This window comes from Panthera tigris, chromosome B3, assembly GCF_018350195.1.
Source record: "Panthera tigris isolate Pti1 chromosome B3, P.tigris_Pti1_mat1.1, whole genome shotgun sequence".
Taxonomy (NCBI): Eukaryota; Metazoa; Chordata; class Mammalia; order Carnivora; family Felidae; genus Panthera; species Panthera tigris.
Window position 1 is genome coordinate 28,939,499 of NC_056665.1, and position 18,925 is coordinate 28,958,423.

Consider the following 18,925-nt stretch of genomic DNA (forward strand, 5'->3'; position numbering starts at 1 on the left):
ATCACCCATTTAGCCCATCCACCAACCACCATCTCTCCAGCAACTCTCAGTTTGTTCTCTGTATTTAAGAGTCTCTTATGGTTTGCCTCCCTCTTTGTTTTTATCTAATTTTTCCTTTTCTTCCCCTATGTTCATCTGTTTGCTTCTTAAATTCCACATATGATGATATCACTTACTGTTTTGTAAAGTTGGTATCAGATATAGGGTAAGCTAGAATTTGTCAATTTGTAAAAAGCAACAAAATATGTCTAAAATAAAATAGTTTCATGCTATAAAAAGTGATCTTTCAAAACCAAAACATTTCAGATTTCTGGAACAATTTTAGATGGGGAAAAATATAGCTTTGTATTAGCACACTTTTTTTTGCGGGAGTGTTCAATTGCTATGTGACATACACTGACATATAAATTTACAAGAGGTTACCTGTTGGCATCTTAATTTTTAAACAGTTTCATTCTTGGTCAAAAGTTTAAGATTGAAAAACAGCACCTAAAATTAATAATTTAGGAGAAATTATCTTTTGAAGGCATTATAAAAGTCAAATATTCTAATAGCAAATATTTTAAAATGATGAAAATGAAGACATTTATATGTTAGTGACAAAATTCTTCAGTTAGTTTATCTATTTGTTTAGATACTTACTACATATCAATAAAAACATCTGAACATAAAAAACTAAAAGATCAATATTAAAAAGTACAAATACAGTATATAAAAAAAGTATAAAAGTATATGACTCAGTATATACAAAATATAAAAGATATGACTCAGTAAATGAAACTGAATGACCTGAATTGACTTTTTACTTTTTCATAAAGCCTATTACTAATCTGACTTTTAAACAGAATTAATCAATAACTTCCAAATTTTCAGTTTATCGAAAATGGCCAAAAATATACTATGGAAAAATCTTTAACAGCATTTAAAGGTTTGCATTTCTATAGAACCTTTAAAACTTTTATAAAAGAACTATACTTTTACAAATTTACTGTAGATTGAACATTATATTTACCAATTTACATATGCTTTCCTTTTAAAAAATATCTGGCATCTGGCACAGCAAAGTAGCTATTAAGATGTATGTGAAGTTACCTGCTATAACAGAAACAAAGGAATTTAAAAAAACACATGAAGAGATGAAGGATACTCACTTTATGATTACAAGCTCTCAATTTCGTTTTATAAAGTGACTTACTCCTGACAGGAAGACTTTGTAACAGAAATCTCAATCAACAGCTTCCTATTAACACAGGTGTAATATCAAGGTTTCTTCCCAAAGCCTTATACAGACAAGCAAAGAAAGACAGAGACATAGAGAGAAATTAAATCTACTTAATTTGAAATAATCACTAGCTAACTGCAGGAGTCCTTTTTTCAAACAAACAGACTTACCTCAATAAAAACTTACATTCATACAAACAACAAATTTTGTTGGATATTCAGCGTTTCAAAAGTTTTTGAATACTGCAGACTACAATATCTGTGCCTTGCATTTTATAACAAATTGAAAATCTGATTTATATGGCTGTAGTGTGCAGTGTGGGCAAGGTTGAGACAAAGACCAAGGTGTGCACAGAGGTCAGGCACCAGCCAAGGGAAACACCCCTTTCAGTTCTCATGTTCAGAGTTGCAAATGAAGCAGAATTTTATTTATAAAAGGACTTGTACTAAGCTGCCCTCTCAAATCACTGTCCAATTTTTAAAGTTATAAAATAAACCACATTCTTTAGACTCCTTATTTATCTTTTCATGTAGGAATAATTCAAGAGCGCTGTATAAATTTGTGGAGAAAAGGAATTTTAATTGAGAGCTAACGGACAAGGTTTCCACAGGGTATTTTTAAAAAAGAATTTCCTTATGAAGCACATGACATTTATATAAATGATGATATGAAGGACTTACAAAACTAAAAAGAGGTAATAGTTACAACAGAACAGATAACATCATGTTCAATTTGAAATGAATATAATTACTGAACATGACTAATATTAATGGCAATGAAACTACCTGCAAACTACGGTAAAGCTATAATATATGCATTAAGCAAACCCTGAGTTTTAAAAATCATAAATTTTTTACTTTATTTTATTTTACTAATGTTTCTTTATTTATTTTGAGAGAGAGTGTGAGCAGGGAAGGGGCAGAGAGAAAGGGAGAGAGAATCCCAAGCAGGCTCTGTGCTGCCAGTGCAGAGTCAGATGCTCCACAAACTGTGAGATCCACAAACTGTGAGATCATGACCCAAGCAGAAACCAAGAGCCAGACGCTCAACTGACTGAGCCACCGATGTACCCCAAAAATCACAAATAATTTTAAAATGTTGACTAAAACTATAATTTTGTTTAAATGAAGTACAGGGTTCTTCATCATATAATTACCTAAAGTATGCAAAACATTTAGATGGTTATCTTGTCTAAAATAACAATTCAGACATTACTACTTGATGTGAAACTAGTATAATTTTTATTTTAATAAAGTATTAAAATAAACTCATATAACCCCATACTCTGAAAACAAATCATTATTGCATATTATTTCTCACATTCAAAGGCAATTTTTACATAGCTACAATCTTTATATATACATATGCATACACATATACGTATATATTAATCATGTTAGTTTATTTAGTGTTTGCATTTTAAAATGGTATTTTTATGAAAAACAGTAAACTTTATTATTTTATTTGAACTACAGAACTATGATGCTGTACACTAACATGAAAACGACTACTAAATCTTAATGTGAAAGATAATAATCTGTAGCTTCATCCATGACATTCAAGATGTATTATTCAGAGATATATCTTGGAAATTGGTTTGGTATTATTTTTGCACAATGCAAATGAACCTAACCTTTGAGTCTTTGTGATTCTAAAGTAGAAAATCTAACATTTTTCTTTATTTTTAAGTTTATTTATTCATTCTGAGAGAGAGTGCATGCGCAAGCAAGGAAGGAGCAGAGAGAGAGGGAGACAGAAAATCCCGAGCAGGCACCCTGCACCACCAGCACAGAGCCCAAACCAGTGCTCGAACTTACAAAATGCGAGATTTTCGCATTTTTCGGCCTGAGCCGAAATCAAGAGTCGGACACTTAACCAACTGAGCCACCCAGGCACCCCCAAAAATCTAACACTTTTCAAGATAACTTAACTCGAAATGAAAGTCTTGGTCTTTAAGAACAATTTATTTGTTCATTTACCTATCAACAAAAATGTAGTAAGTGGCCTACTGCTTTTAACAAATGACAGGTACATAAGTAATTACAAAAATGTTTTAGGCTGACTCATTTAAATCATATTTGGACTTACAAAAATGACAATTTCATTCAAATCATACTAATATATTCTCACAGACACCTATGTATGTCACTATATTAACATATACAAAAACAAAGCTTAACTGTTACCAAGAAACAGGAAAAGATTCTAAGAGGAGGTATTATTTGTGCTGAGCCTTGAAGAATGAGTAAGAGCTTATAAACAGAGATGGATGAACATTCCAGGCAGAATTAACAGCATGTTCAAAGGCAAAGAAGAAAGAATGTATTCCTAATGTACTCAAATAATTACAGGTAGATTGCAGGCCACGATCTGTGCAGAATATGTGTGTAGAGTGTGTAAGGGTTTGTAGGAAGGCAGGATGGTGGGGGAAAAGAGTGGCAGGAACAGATAACGTAAAATAAAAAGGGTCCACATGATAGACATTATCTTAAAGGCTTAAAGGATTTGTAGCAAAGAAGAGAGAAGATCACATCTGCATTCTTGAAAATTCATTTGGATGGCAATGTGGAAAATAGACTGCGACCTGCAGAGGAATGGATATCAGGCAAAGCAGTTTAGAGGCTATTTTAATAATCAAGAAAGTGAAGAAGTAAAGCAATGGGCATGAAGATGAGAAAGAGAATTAAAGATACGCTTAACAGGTACATCCAGAGAATGAGTGAGCAGTATATGAAAGAAAGAAATGAAGGTTTACTTTTGAGTATCCATGAGGGACACGTATTTAAAACCACAATGAGGTATCATATCATACCTTTAGAATGTCTATGATAAAAATGATACACAATAATAAGTGCTAGCAGGAATACGGAGAAACTGTATCTCTCATACTTTGATGGTGGGACTGTAAAATGGTACAACTTTGGGAAATAGTTTGATAGTTCCTTAAAAAGTTAAACATAAATTTACCATGAATGTATCCAAGAGAAGTGGAAACACACGTCCACACAAAGACATATATGAAAATGTAGAACGTTATTCATAATCCCTAAAACTAGAAACCACTCAAATGTTTATCAACTGATAAATGGATTAAAAAATATGTTTATAGCCATACAGTGAAATGCTATTCAGCAATAAAAATGAAAAAAGTATTAGAACACGTTACAACATGAGTGGATTTCAAAAACACGCTAAATAAGCCAGTCATGAAAGACTGCATGTTGTATGTTTCTATTTATACAAAATCCTTGGAAAAAACAAATCAATAGAGACAGGAGTAGATTAATGATTGCTTGGGACTACAGCTAGACACAGGAAATGACTACAAATGAGCATAAAGAATCTTTTTCGAGTGATGGAAATGTTCTGAATTGGATTGTGGAGAAGGTTACATAAACTCTAAATTTAATGTCATTGAATTATACACTTAAAATAGATGAATTTTATGGCATATAGATTATACTGATGGGGAAAATAATAAACCCTGACCTTGATAGGGAAAAATTATGTTATAAGATGGCCAACAGGACTGATAGGGAATTCCAGTCCTCACCTGAAGACTCTTCTTCTGGGTTCTTCTTCCTGCCCCGTTTGCTGCGCACACCAATTGCCACTAATGCGGAAGTAGCAGACTATAAATTGTGCCCCATGCTTATGCTCTCTGGGCTCAGATCTTTGGAGAGACCATCTCCCCTGAGCCCATCAATGTAAATAAACTTCCAATCCTCCAAGATCTCTGAGCGCCGCTTCGTTCTTCCATCAGCGATCCAGCCTGGTTCCATAATAATACCTCAACAAAGCTTTTTAAAAAATAAAGGAATATCGGGCGCCTGGGTGGCTCAGTTGGTTAGACATCTGACTTCGGCTCAGGTAATGATCTCATAGTTCTTGGGTTCAAGTCCCATGTCCGGCTCTGTGCTGACAGCTCAGAGCTTGGAGCCTGCATCGGATTCTGTCTCCCTCTTTTTCTGTCTCTCCCCCACTCGTGCTCTGTCTCTTTTGCTCTCAAAAATAAATAAACATTAAAAAATAAATGAATAAATAAAAAAATAAAGGAACATAAAAACAGATTTCATGAGTAAAATAAAGATTTCCATTAGGTCATATTAAATTTCAAGTGCTACTGGGACCTATGGAAAGAAATGTCTGAAAATGCAGACCTTGCATTTAGGTTAAAATGAGGTTTGCGTGAGAAACTTGGGATTCAAATTCCACAGGTGGTTACTGAAGCTATTTATGTGAATGTACTAGCTCAGAGTGTGCATGTGTCATGTGACACAGAGACCAGATCAACATTTAATGGTTGCAGAAGGAGCCCATTAAGAAATTATCAAGGAAATAAGAGAAGAACAAATGTGACCAATGGCAAGATTTTCTTAAACAGTTTCTGTTTTCAGTTTGCTGGTGTTTACCTCCATAATTCAAAACACTTATTCTTATTTCTATAATCAGCATCCTAGACAACAAAGTCCCAGCTAGCAAAGATGAGGCTTTGTTCCCTTACACTACTCTCTTCCTTTTTAATTTGAATATTTGGTAAGTTACATTATCTTTATTTCTTCTCTTGGTTACATGTGTAATTTTAAATAACATACTTCTATGTCTTAATGAATTGAGTCAACTCATGGACTGACTCCTTATCATGTAAAATAAGTAACTGCAAACTCTGCTTCTACCTTTTGTCTCCCTCTGCTTCCTCATTCTGCTGTGATGGCTGTATCTTAACTCTTCATTATGAAGGTTCTTTTTTTTTTTTTTTAAGTGTATTTATTTATTTCTTGAGAGAGAGAGAGCATGAGCAGGGGGTGGGGCTGAGAGAGGGAGAGGAAGAATGCCAAGCAGGCTCTGTGCTGACAGCACAGATGGAGTGGGGCTCGACCTCAAGAACCGTGAGATCATGACCTGAGCCAAAATCAAGAGCCAGACAAACACTTAACCAACTGAGCCATCATGGCACCCGCATCATGAAGGTTTTTAACATTTACATTCTGGTATGTAACCCTAATGAAGTCTTTCATAACTCTGTCTCTAAATTTACTTTAAAAGTTGAAAAACAATAAACTTAAGTTTTATTAATGTAACTATGTAAATAGTATTCACAGCAAATTCATGCAGTATGAAGAATAACATTTCCTTTTCTTGTTTCAGAGTCACATACCTGGGCCACTAATGATATTTCCAGCAGCAACACAGAATAGATTCTCTTTTCTTAAGCTGTAGATTGGTTAAAATCATGTAGCATGATTTTAATGTGCATCTTATTTGTACCACACTATTCTTACATAGTTTGGGGTGGTTGGGGAGAGACTGAAAAATAAATGTGCTGTATCATAACATCTCAAATATTTAGCTCTTAATCATACAATTTACTGCATGTAGTCCCCTTTTATTTTCTGAGAGATTCTTTTCAAAGCTCTCCCCTACCTTCTGCTCAAATCTGGACTGAATGTTCTCTAGAACTGCTACCAAAGTCAGCTGGCATTCTAAAATTTCCCTTAAATGATCTTTTGGACCGATTCCACCTTCCTAGATCACATGTGTTCCTGTGGGTTTTACTTTATTTTCCTGCATTACCTTGTCAACTGACTTCCGAAAACAGGATGCGGTAGAAACTTTGAATTCCTGCATAACTAAGACATCTTGACTGGTCATATTACTTTACATAGATAACAACTGCCCTTAAATTTTTATATTGCTTTATTTTCTTCTAGTATCCAGTGATATAGATAGAAGTCCAATTCCAGTCTGATCATTAAAACTTTGAAGGTAACCTGTTTGGTTGTTCTCTCCCCACCCCCTAGAAGTATTTAAAATCTTCAATTTATGTTTGGGGTTTTAAACTTTTGAGACACCTGGTCTCATTTTCACACAAAAAAATTTCCCAAATAGTGCTGGACAATCATTTTTGGTCCCTTTCTATAGGAATGTCCATATTCCTTAAGCCTTGAGAAATTTATCTGTTATTATTGTTTATTTTGATAATTTTCCCCTGTTATAAAACTCCTTTAATTTGGACATTGGACACCCTAGATTCGTCCCCTTTGGGTCTAAATTTTGTCATATTTCCTTTCATCAATGTTCTGGGAGATTTTTTTCAACTGTACCTTTCATCCCTACTACTTTTTTAAAACTTCAGTGATATTTTTAATCTCTAAAAAGCTATTTATTCTCTTATTAATTTTCCACAGCTGCTCCCATTTTAGGGATTCAACAACAATTCAAATCTCTCATAATACACTGGTTAAAAAATATCTCTAGGTTCTTTTTGGTGCCCTGCATTACATTACTTCCTTCCAGTATCAGTTTTTCTGTTTATCTTGGTCTTCTCTATTATGTTGCTTTTCCTCAAATATCTGGTAAGGCTTGGTTGTCTACTCATATTTAAAACTGCAGTACTTGGGGGCACCTGGGTGGCTCAGTCAGTTAAGTGTCTGACTTTGGCTGAGGTCATGATCTCACAGTCCATGGGTACGAGCCCCGCATTGGGCTCTATGCTGACAGCTCAGAGCCTGAGACCTGCTTCAGATTCTGTGTCCTGCCCCCCTCATTGCCCCTCCTCCATTCACACTTTGTCTTGCTCTGTCTCTCAAAAATAAGTAAATGTGAGGAAAAAAAACTGCAGTACTTGATTGATTATTCTAGATAAGAGCTGTGGATTCCTCTGCTGTTCTGTAAGTAGATCTGTTTCCCAACAGACCTCCCACCTTGAGTAAGAAGTAGGATTAGGTGTTCCATATACCTAGGGAGAACACTCGACAGGCAGGTTTATTTTCAGGAAAAGCTGGTAAGGAGCTAGCTTTCCAACTGCACAGCCATCAGATGAGAGATTGAGGAGGATCTTCTTCCTAAACAGGGTGGAAGTGAATTACAGATCAGACTGTTTCAGTATGACCCTTGAACTGAGAATGACTTTTACTTTTTAAAGTGTTATAGAAAACAAACACAAAAACTACAAGAGGCATATTCCACTGAAATCATAACCTTATGTGGCCTGCAAATCTTAAAATATCCACCATCTGACACTTTACATAAAGTCTGCTGACCCCTATTCCAGAGCCAACAACCCACACTACAAGTCCTAGCTCCCCACTGATTTCACTTAATCTCTTTAGAAGAGACTTCTTTTTTTCTTGGGGGTATATACACCTGACTACACTCTCTCCAGCCTATTCTGCATGCAGGAAGCGGGGAGGGTATTATCACAGGTGTTTTATATACTTATCTTCAGTTAAGTCTTTCCCACCCTCCCTACCTTAGTCAATCCTATTTCTTACTCTTGCTCTCTGTCCTGCCTGGTAAGACTATGCCTGAAAGTCCCTCTGCGGTTTTAGGGGAGAGCAGGGTGGTAGCACTCCCAGTTCACTGCAGTCTACTTACAGCACACTCTGGGCTATGGTTTTAATCCACCAACATCCATTTTCCATCTTCCAGAAAACTGGTCAAATCACATCTCTACTGATAACCCTTAACTCTTCCTTTCCTTCTCTCCTTGCTGTTTTAAGTTGACACCTCTTCATATCTACCTAATCTATTTTAACGGGATTTAAGAAGAAACAAGACCATGAGTCCACATGTGCTAAATCCACAATCTTGAACCAGAAAACAGTTTTCACTATTCCACTCGTGATTCTGACAAACAGAGAAGAATTACAGATTAAAGAGAAGTTGGCTAGCTTGCTGGTAAAAATAACCAATAGAATTAAACACAAATATTTAATTTTACAATACTGGTGGAATTAAAAGAAATAAATCATATGGTAAATGTTATAAAGAATCAAGGCAGAAAAAAAAAGATGACTGGAGGAAAATAAAGATATATCATTAATTTATTTATATTCATTATTAGTAAATCACCCACCGTAAAAGTTAAAACCCTTAAGACTATGAAGAGACAACTATATGTTATTCAGAGAAAAACACCCAAAACCTAAGATTAAAATTATGAGAATATACAACAGAAACTAGGTTGTATAGAAATATCAGACAAAATGGAATTTGAGGTAAAAACAAATAGAATAACGAAAGTTCACTTTATATTAGTAAAAGGTATATTTTATAATGCAACATCGTAAACCACTGTATACCAAATAACATTAAAGTACATAAACTGAACTGTTATATATAAAGAGAAATGGATAGAAATACTACAGTAGTACAGATTTATCTACACCTCTCAATTTTTGACAGCTCCAGTAGACATAAAATAAGCAAGGATGCAGAAGATAATAAAAAAAGTAAACAATAGCTAACTTTTGAATTCCCAAAGCTAAGTGCTTTACACTTATCTCCTTTAATTTTTACATGAATCCTAATTTAGTGATTTTAAGAATTCTTGCCAAAGATCAGAGAGAACTCACCTCTTTTTGCCAGGCCCTAATTAATTCATTAGTTCTTTTTTTTTTTATAAAGTTGAAAGTAAAAAATTCCAAAATCTAAGAGATAGAAATCAGTCAAAGAGCTTTTTGCAACAAGATCCTTCTATTTCTAGTCAGGTTAATATTATGTTATAATCAGATTGCTTCCTTTGGTTTCTAAGATATCTGCTAGTGAGGTTTTTTCTTACAAATGACTGAGCAGTTGGGACTGCCTCTTCTCTGTCAGTCATTATTAGGAGGAAAATATTAGGAGGAAAAAAAGTGTGTGTGTGTGTGTGGGGGCGGGGGGAGTTCATCCATGGTCAGTGCCTTTGGATAAGCCCTGTTTCCAAAAGGGACAAAGTGGCAGGACCCCTTCTTTTATAACAGATCAGTTATGATATGGAATGACTTTTTTCATTTGAGATACTGAGAGGAAGACAGCTTCTATTTTCTAAAATAAATAATGTAAGTAGTAAGTTCTACTTAATGTCTCCAGACAGAGACCTATATTTAAGAGACAGAACATTTATGCTTCCATTTTTCCCCCTATTGTCACTTACATAAATTAGCTTTTGGAATGAAATTACCAAGGCTTTGCAGTATGCTCCAAAAATCCAGTTTATCAAGCCCATTCCTCCCTACATAAAGAAATGTCATGTAGCAAATGAGCAAGAACTCTTTTATTCCTCAATAGATTTTCCAAGGCTATATGAGTGTTATAGAGTGTTATAGAGTGTATATATGAGTGTTATAGCCCTCCAGCTGATTTTGTATGGCCTTTGAGATAAAAATGTACTTTTTTACATTTTTAAATGGTTGAACAATAAAAAAGAATATTTTATGATATGTGAAAATTATATCCTACCCATTAAAAATAAGGAATTCAAATATAAATAGTTTCACTGGAATACAGCCACACTCATTCATTTATATATGGCTGCTTTCACACCACAACAGCAGTGTTAAGTAGGTACATAGAAACTGTATGGCCCATAAAGCCTAAAATATTTATTCTTTGGACTCTATAGAAAAGCTGGCCAATCCCTGGATTAGAGAAATTAAGTAACTTGCTCATTAAGAAGAAAAGTCTAGAATCAAAGCAAGAATATGACTAACTATAAAACTCTGCTTTTAACTCTAAAATCAAAAAGTATACCTTGCTTAGCACTTGTAAAACATATGATTTGGTTACATATCATATCACAATCTCAATAAATTCTCTATCTGTTAAGATGCTCTGTCTGTAAGTGCAAAATGACTTAAAATTTAAAGTGATGTCATCAAAGACCCAGGATCTTTCTGGTTTTGTGCTCTGCCAACCTCTTTGTAGGCTGCCTATATTCATGGTCTCATGACTGCTATGGCAATCTGGAAATAACTAAGATGACATTCAGAGGTTTAAAAAAACTCCCTTTACCTATGTCTTTTTTAAGTAAGCAAAACTTTCCCAGAGTACCTAACAGACTTTTCCTCCAGTATTATTGGCCAGAATGATATCATTTACTCATTTCTAAACCAATCACTGTCAAGAGGAGTGGATTCACCCTGTTTGAGTTAGATTATCAAGAGTCAGAAACTTTATAGCTCAGAAGGGACCAAACATTACCTGAAACAGATGACCACTTTGATAACCGAACAAAATCTGGGTATACCAAATAAAGGAAACAAGAAAGGAAGAGTGGGGGAGTGGCTATGAAGGAAGCAGTCAGTGTCTACCATATATTCCTTAAGACCAGAAGTTGTACAATTTCTAATTTTAATGCAATAAAAATTAATTAAAAATTTAAAATTTTGGAACCTAACCTTTGGGAATCTGTTTTCAAAATTTTTTTATCAATACACCAAACCATGCAAGATTACTATATATTACAATAGGTATCCTAGGAAGATGTTTCATAGTCCTAAATGTTTTCCTTTAGAACAGTAAAAATGAACAGAATTTGGAGTCAGAAAACTGGGTGTGAGTCTTGGCTCCACCTTTTACTAGTAATGTGGTCTTGGGCAAGCTACTTAAACTGAGCCAGTTTCCTCAGATGTAAAATGAGAATTATACAACCTATATTGAAAGAGAATCTGTGAGGATTAGAGATTATGTAGAGTGCTTGCAACAGTAACTGATATATAACCCATTTGCTAAACATGCATGTCAATAAAACAAACCTCAAAAAAGCATAAAGAAGATATTAAAAATAAAATCATAAACTGGAAGAGACAGAGAAGAGACTTAGTGAATAAATCCAAAAGCTACTCTTTGAACTAAGAAATAAAAACTCTGACCCATTACTACACTATTTTCAAATATTGCCTCAGAAGTATCTAATGAGATAATAAAAAAAAAACCTCACTCTATATATATTAAAAGAAATTAGAGAAGAACAAAATATAATTGGGAAACCCAAAGGAAATAAAACAAGAAAGTCATAGAACTAGTAAGAGGATAAAGTAGCAAACTACAAAATGAATATATGAAGAGTAAGGTATTTTCTATAGATTGGCAATAATCAGCTTGCAAATATAACTGAAAAGAGATTGGAACAAAATTCTAAAATTAATATGTGTCTGCTTTCTCTCTACGTCCAAAACAAATAAATATTTCTTAAAGTAAAAACAAGTATGAGTGAAAGAAAATAAATAGTGTAATCTGCAGAACAAAAAATTAAGAGCTCTAAAAGAAAAGAGATGGGATGGCAATTATAGAGGAAATGAATGAGGCTTAAATATGTTTAGGAAGGGACTGATGTAAAAGGTAGGAAAAATTCTAAGAATGTTCTGTGTTTAGAGGCAATGGATAAAAGGAGAAGGGTATCCTGGATCCACTAGGAGACTAAAACAAACAAACAAACAAACAAACAAACAAACAAACAAACAAAACAACATATAGGCAGATAAAACCTTCTTACTGAATCTTCCACTTATGTTAGCTAAGCAGTAGGCAACGTGCAAGTTTGCCCCAGGATGGAATACCGGCAGAGCCCAAGTGGCAAGAGGATTGAAGAAGGGGATGGACTACAATATTAAGAAACATCATTTAGAGGGAGGAAAGCAGAATAAACCTCAAATATGAGTAGGCATACAACTAAGAACCACCAAATGTTTAAAGAGAACCAATACCATGTGTCATATAATAAAGAATGTATTTGGTCTTTGTCCCTGGTTCCTGGGAGGGAAAGTAAATCTTTGGAATTTCCCAAGTAATAGGAGGGTCTTTGTTACTCATCAGCCCCTTGTAATCATTCTCAAGGTTACGAATTTATACTAATGAGATGATTCAAGAACCAACCATGTGATTAGAGGGTTGGGGCTGTGAGCCAGTCCAATCATTGGGGAGGAGAGGAGAGAAGGGACACCAGAGATTAAGTTCAATCATGTGGCCAATGATTCCATCAATCATACCTATGTAATGACATCCCAATAAAAACCCTGGACACAGAAGTTCAGTAGAGTTTCCTCATTGGTGAGCACATGTATATGCTGGGAGAGTGACATGTCCTAATTCCACAGGAAGACAGCGTGGAAGTCCTGCATTCAGGACCCTCCTAAACCTTGTCCTGTAGGTGTCTTCATTTGGCTGGTCCTGTTCTGTAATCATGTGTAGAGCACTTTCCTGAGTTCTGTTAGTTTTTCTAGCAAATTGCTGAACCCAATGGGTTATGGGAACCCCCAGGTTTGAAGCCAAAAGAATAGGTGGCCTGGGGAGCCCTAACTTGCAAATGGCATCTGAAGTAAGGGAGTCTTCTCAGGCAGTGTGCACAGTGGCATCAGGCATCTGTGGAATCTGACACTAACTACAGGTGGTTACCATTAGAACTGTATTGGAGAAAAGCACTATGAAAAAGATATAGTGAATTAGAAGATTAAGCCAAGTAACACACTCTGGTTCTAATGCAAAAAGGCAAAGAAAAGAAAATCATGAGAAAAAAAAAACCCGAGAGACAGAAGAATAGATCCTGAAATTCCAACAAGACATTAAAAGAATTCCAAATGGTATGGAGAGAGACTAGATGAGGAAGAAATAAAACTGTTATTTTTTCCTTTTGAGTGAAAATAGCTGATACATAATTTTTTAAAAATGAAATAATGTGAAACCCAAACTGAGAGATAAGAAGGAATATGAAACCTTTTATTATTGGTCAAAAAGAGGATACAGATTTTTGTAAGCAATGATTAGATACAAAAATACATTTAAATGTGAGGTCAAATTGTAAGAGAAACAACTGGAAGACAAGGTAAAAATGCAAAGATTTCTAAACCACTGAATGAAAAAGAAAGATAAAGAATGACAGAATAAAGAACAATTGATCAATCTAGAAAGCACAGTGAAAGGAAAAAATAAAAGCAAGAAGAAAACACAATGAATTTAAAAAGCATAAAATAGATTGGTAATAACTCTACAAAAGCAATAATCATAAATATAAGGACATTAATCTCAGACTAAATTATTTTTTATTTATTTTTAATTTATATCCAAATTAGTTAGCATATAATGCAATAATGAGTAGAATCCAGTGACTTATCACCTACATATAACACTTGGTGCTCATCCCAGCAAGGGCCCTTCTCTTATACTTTGTCTCCCTCTCTGTTTTCATCTAATTTTTGCTTTCCTTCCCCTAGGTTCTTCTGTTGTGTTTCTTAATTTCACATATGAGTGAAGTCATATATTTGTTGTTCTCTGACGGACTTATTTCACTTAGCATAATACACTCTAGTTCCATCCATGTTGTTCCAAATGGTAAGATTTCATTCTTTTTGATCCCTAAGTAATACTCCATTGTATATATATGTATATACCACATCTTCTTCATCCATTCATCAGTCGATGGACATTTGGGCTCTTTCCATACTTTGGCTATTGTCAATAGTGTTGCTATAAACATTGGGGTACATGTGTCCCTTAGAAACAGCACTCCTATATCCTTTGGATAAATACCCAGTAATGCAATTGCTGGGTCGTAAGGTAGTTCTATTTTTAATTTTTTGAGGAACTGCCATACAGTTTTCCAGAGTGGCTGCACCCCCACCAGTTTGCATTCCCACCAGCAGTGCAAAAGGGTTCCTCTTTCTCCACCTCCTCACCAAGATCTGTCATTGCCCGAGTTGTTAATTTTAGCCACTCTGACAGGTATGAGATAGTATCTCATTGTGGTTTTGTGTTTCCCTGATGATGAGTGATGGTGAGCATTTTTGTCATGCATCTATTAGCCATCTGGATTTCTTCTTTGGAAAAGTGTCTATTTGTGTCTTTTGCCAATTTCTTCACTGGATCATTTGTTTTTTGGGTGTTGAGTTTGATAAGTTCTTTATAGATTTTGGATGCTAACTCTTTATCTGATATGAAAAGACAAATGCTTTTAAATTGAGTAATATAAGATAATAAAACACAAAATAATGCTCAACATCCAGCTTTGTACTGTTTTCATGAGACATACCTAAAAATAACTGACAAAGTTAAAAAAATAAGAGAATGGAAAAAGAATGCAGTTAAACGCTAACCCAGCCTCACACACAGCAATAACAGTATCAGACAATAGATCTCAAGGCAAAAATCATAAAAGGAGATAAAGAGGAATGGTTCATACTGATAAAAGATACAATCCTCCAAGAAAAAATAATGCATTTAACAACACTGTTTGAAATAGGTGTATTAGATAAAAATGGATAGAAATACATAAGTCCTTAATCTCACTATAGGAATATTAATATAACTCACTCTCAAGTTAAAAGGTAAGGTCGAATCTAAAAAGGTAATAACACATTTAAAAAGCTTGATCCAGTAAATATCATAGATCTTTGTACCCAGAAAATATATGTATTTTTTCAAGCAAATATGAAAGATTAAAATAGATCACTTCAATCTTATGATTGAAATGCACTGAAACCAGTTTTTTTTCCCTTTTGTCACTATGTAGCCCCTGGACAATTTTGTAGAAGACAGATTAATTCAAGCTGCAACTATACATTTGGTCTTCAAATAGTTCAGTTAAACCAGAAAAATCCACATGAAAGATAAATTTGAGCAAGAAAAGGTACTGTGCATTAAAAAAAAGCTTTTAAAATTGTTTTTATTTTTTTATTAAGTTGCTTATTTTAATTCCAGTATATTAACATACACTATTAGTTTCAGGTGGACAATACATTGATTCAACAATTCTATACATTAGTGTTCATCATGATAAGTGTACTCTTTATTTTTTTATCATTTATTTTTGAGAGAGAGATAGAGACAGAGACAGAGACAGAGTGTAAGCAGGGAATAGGTCAGAGAGAGAGTCAGAGACACAGAATCTGAATCAGGCTCCAGCCTCTGAGCTGTCAGCACAGAGCCCAATGCGGGGCTTGAACCCACAAACTGTAAGATCATGAGTTGAAGTTGGATGCTTATCTGACTGAGCCCCCAGGTGCCCCAATAAGTGTTCTCTTTCTTTAATCCCCATCACCTATTTCAACTATCTCCCCATGCACCTCCCCTCTGGTAACCATCAGTTTGTTCTCTGTAGTTAAGGGTCTGGTTCTTGATTTGTCTCTTTTTTTCCCCCTAGGCTCATTTGTTTTATTTCTTAAATTCCAAATATGAGTGAAATCATATGGTATTTGTCTTTCTCTGACTTATTTTGCTTAGCATTATACTCTCTAGATCCATCCGTGTTGCAAATGGCCAATTTTCATTCTTTTTTATGGCCAAATAATATTCCATTATGTATATATACCACCTCTTTTTTATTGATTCATGTATCAATGGACACTTGGGCTGCTTCCATATCTTGGCTATTATAAATAATGCTGCAATAAACATAGAGATGCATGTATCCCTTTGAATTAGTGTTTTTGTATTTTTAGGGTAAATATCAGTAGTACAATTGCTGTATCATAGGGTAGTTCTATTTTTAACTTTTTGAGGAACCTCTATACTGTTTTCCAGAGTGACTGCACCACTTTGCATTCCCACCAACAGTGCACAAGGTTCCTTTTTCTCCAAATCCTCACCAACACTTGTTTCTTGTGCTATTGATTTTAGCCATTTTGACAGGTGTGGGATGATATCTCATTGTAGTTTTACATTTTTACAGAATGATGGAGCCACTATTAACTTCACATGGGGAAAAAAAAACCTGATAATTTTATCAGGGTGAAATCTTATCATCCAATCACCCAAGGCTTTTACTCTAACTTCTATGATAGAAAATAAAATCAGTACTTTTTAGAAATATTAATATGAATAATCCAGATGAAAATATTCTATATAGTTGGTAGAGAATGGAGAGGACTTTTACCCCTATTTTTAAAAGTAGACACTAAAATAAAAACATTTTTACACAAAGCAATTTTCTGTGAAAGAGAACATATATAACCGAGTTTTCATTAAAGCTTTGAAATAATAAATAAGAAGAGGTTTTATTAAACACAGTGATAGATAAAATTTCATAGAACATTAATAGTAATAACACTTAAAAATTTTTAACATTTATTTATTTTGGAGAGATAGAACATGAGTGGGGGAGGGGCAGAGAGAGCGACACACACAGAATCCAAAGCAGGCGCCAGGTTCTAAGATGTTCTGAGCACAGAGTCTGACGCAGGGCTCAAACTCAAGAACCGCAAGATCATGACCTGCAACCAACTGAGCCACCCAGGTGCCCCAATAGTAATAACACTAATCTTGGTAACCCAAATTTATTTCAAATGAAAATATTAAACCTCTCTTTTCAAATATAGAAAAAGGGCATATTTTATAAGATTAGAAACTAAAATACCAAAAGCTTAGATAATTTCCACAAAGTACCACAATCAATGCCAGCAGGAAAAAAGGAAAGAAACGAATGAAGGGAGGAAGGGAGAGAGAGGAAGGGAGAGAGGAAGTTAGTGATGGTATTATTAGGACTAAAATTTAAAATACCGATGGATAGATTTTCCTCCCTCTAAAATAGTAAACATATCTAAAGCACCTTTGCTATACTTTCTATTCTCAATTTTGTATGAACCACAACTTGTCCCTGTTAGGAAGTAAAAAGTACTAAAGCTATATTTATAAGAATAAGATTTGGGGCTGAGAACTAGAAAACTTAGAAATATGTGTTTTGCTGTTAGAAGAGACCATTACTTTCATGTTATTCTATAGTTTCAAGCCTAAGCAACTGATTCCTAAAACTTAGAAAGTCCTCAGGATTGAGCAGCAAGTAGTGCAATTAAGAGAATGAGCTTTGGAGTAAGGCAGCCCTGTGATGAAAACTTGGATTTGTCACCAACTGTAATCTTGAGCAAGTTGTTTAATAGTTTTCTCACCTGTAAAATGGAGATATAAGTATTATCAACCTCTTATTTCTTTTAATCCTCAAAACAAACACCTAACTGTGTAAAGCCCTTAGAATAGTTCCTGATACATGAGTAATCAATAAATATTAGCTCTTAATACAACTAAATATTAGCTAATAACAACAAACATTAATATTTATTAGTTTTATGCAGGTTATACTACATCAAGAATAAGCATAGCTAGGTGATCAAATTCCAGAGATTTAAGACAGTTGGACTAGAGGAAGCTAAGCTGACAAACTGTCACAGCACAAGGAAACCACCATTCAAAAAGACACGTCCACTCATTCAATGCCAATATGAAATGCCTCTCCTAGTTCCCTGAGCTAAAATTCTACAAAACTAAAAACAGAAAGTGAAGCTATAACCAAAGGCTTCAAAAAATATCCAACTCACCCAAACTGATCCAGGGGATGGTTATTTAACTTATATCTTAGGTATAGTTTGAAAAACTAAAGCAAAGGTATGAAGAATTTAATTAGACAAAATTAAGATAATTAACTTGTTTCTGGATTTTATATGTGATAACTTTTTTTGCCAATGATATTTTTCATCAATTCTGAGACCAAAATAAAATTGGACTTATATTCAACAACTTTACTCAAATAAATGGTCTAAATTTGTAAGAACTAATCCGTTATGGGATCTCCCTCCTAAACTGTATGGATTGTGGGACAAGAAGAAAGTGTAGCCAAATTATGGAAAGAGTCCAAATGTCCCTTGACTGATGAATGGATAAAGTGGTATATATACATATATACAATGGAATACTACTCAGTGATCAAAAAGAATGAAATCTTGCCATTTGCAACAATGTGGATGGAACCAGAGTGTATTACGCTAAACAAAATCAGTCAGAGAAACACAAACACCATATGATTTCACTCACATGTGGAATTTAAGAAACACAACAGATGAACATAGGGAAGGGAAGGAAAAATAAGATAAAAACAGAGAGGGAGGCAAACCATAAGAGACTATTAAATACAGAGAACAAACTGAGGGTTGCTGGAGGGGTGGTGGGTGGAAGGATGGG

General features: G+C 34.5%; 1 long non-coding RNA gene across 1 annotated transcript in view; it reads right to left on the reverse strand.

Moving 5' to 3' along the window:
- Positions 1-428: 428 nt before the first annotated feature.
- Positions 429-18,925, reverse strand: part of LOC107179875 — a 92,523-nt gene continuing 74,026 nt past the window's right edge. The window contains exons 4-6 of the long non-coding RNA XR_006218478.1: positions 7,962-8,067; positions 1,152-1,280; positions 429-489 (exon numbers count right to left, since the gene is read on the reverse strand). This is a non-coding gene — a long non-coding RNA (uncharacterized LOC107179875). The remainder of the gene's footprint in view (positions 490-1,151; positions 1,281-7,961; positions 8,068-18,925) is intronic.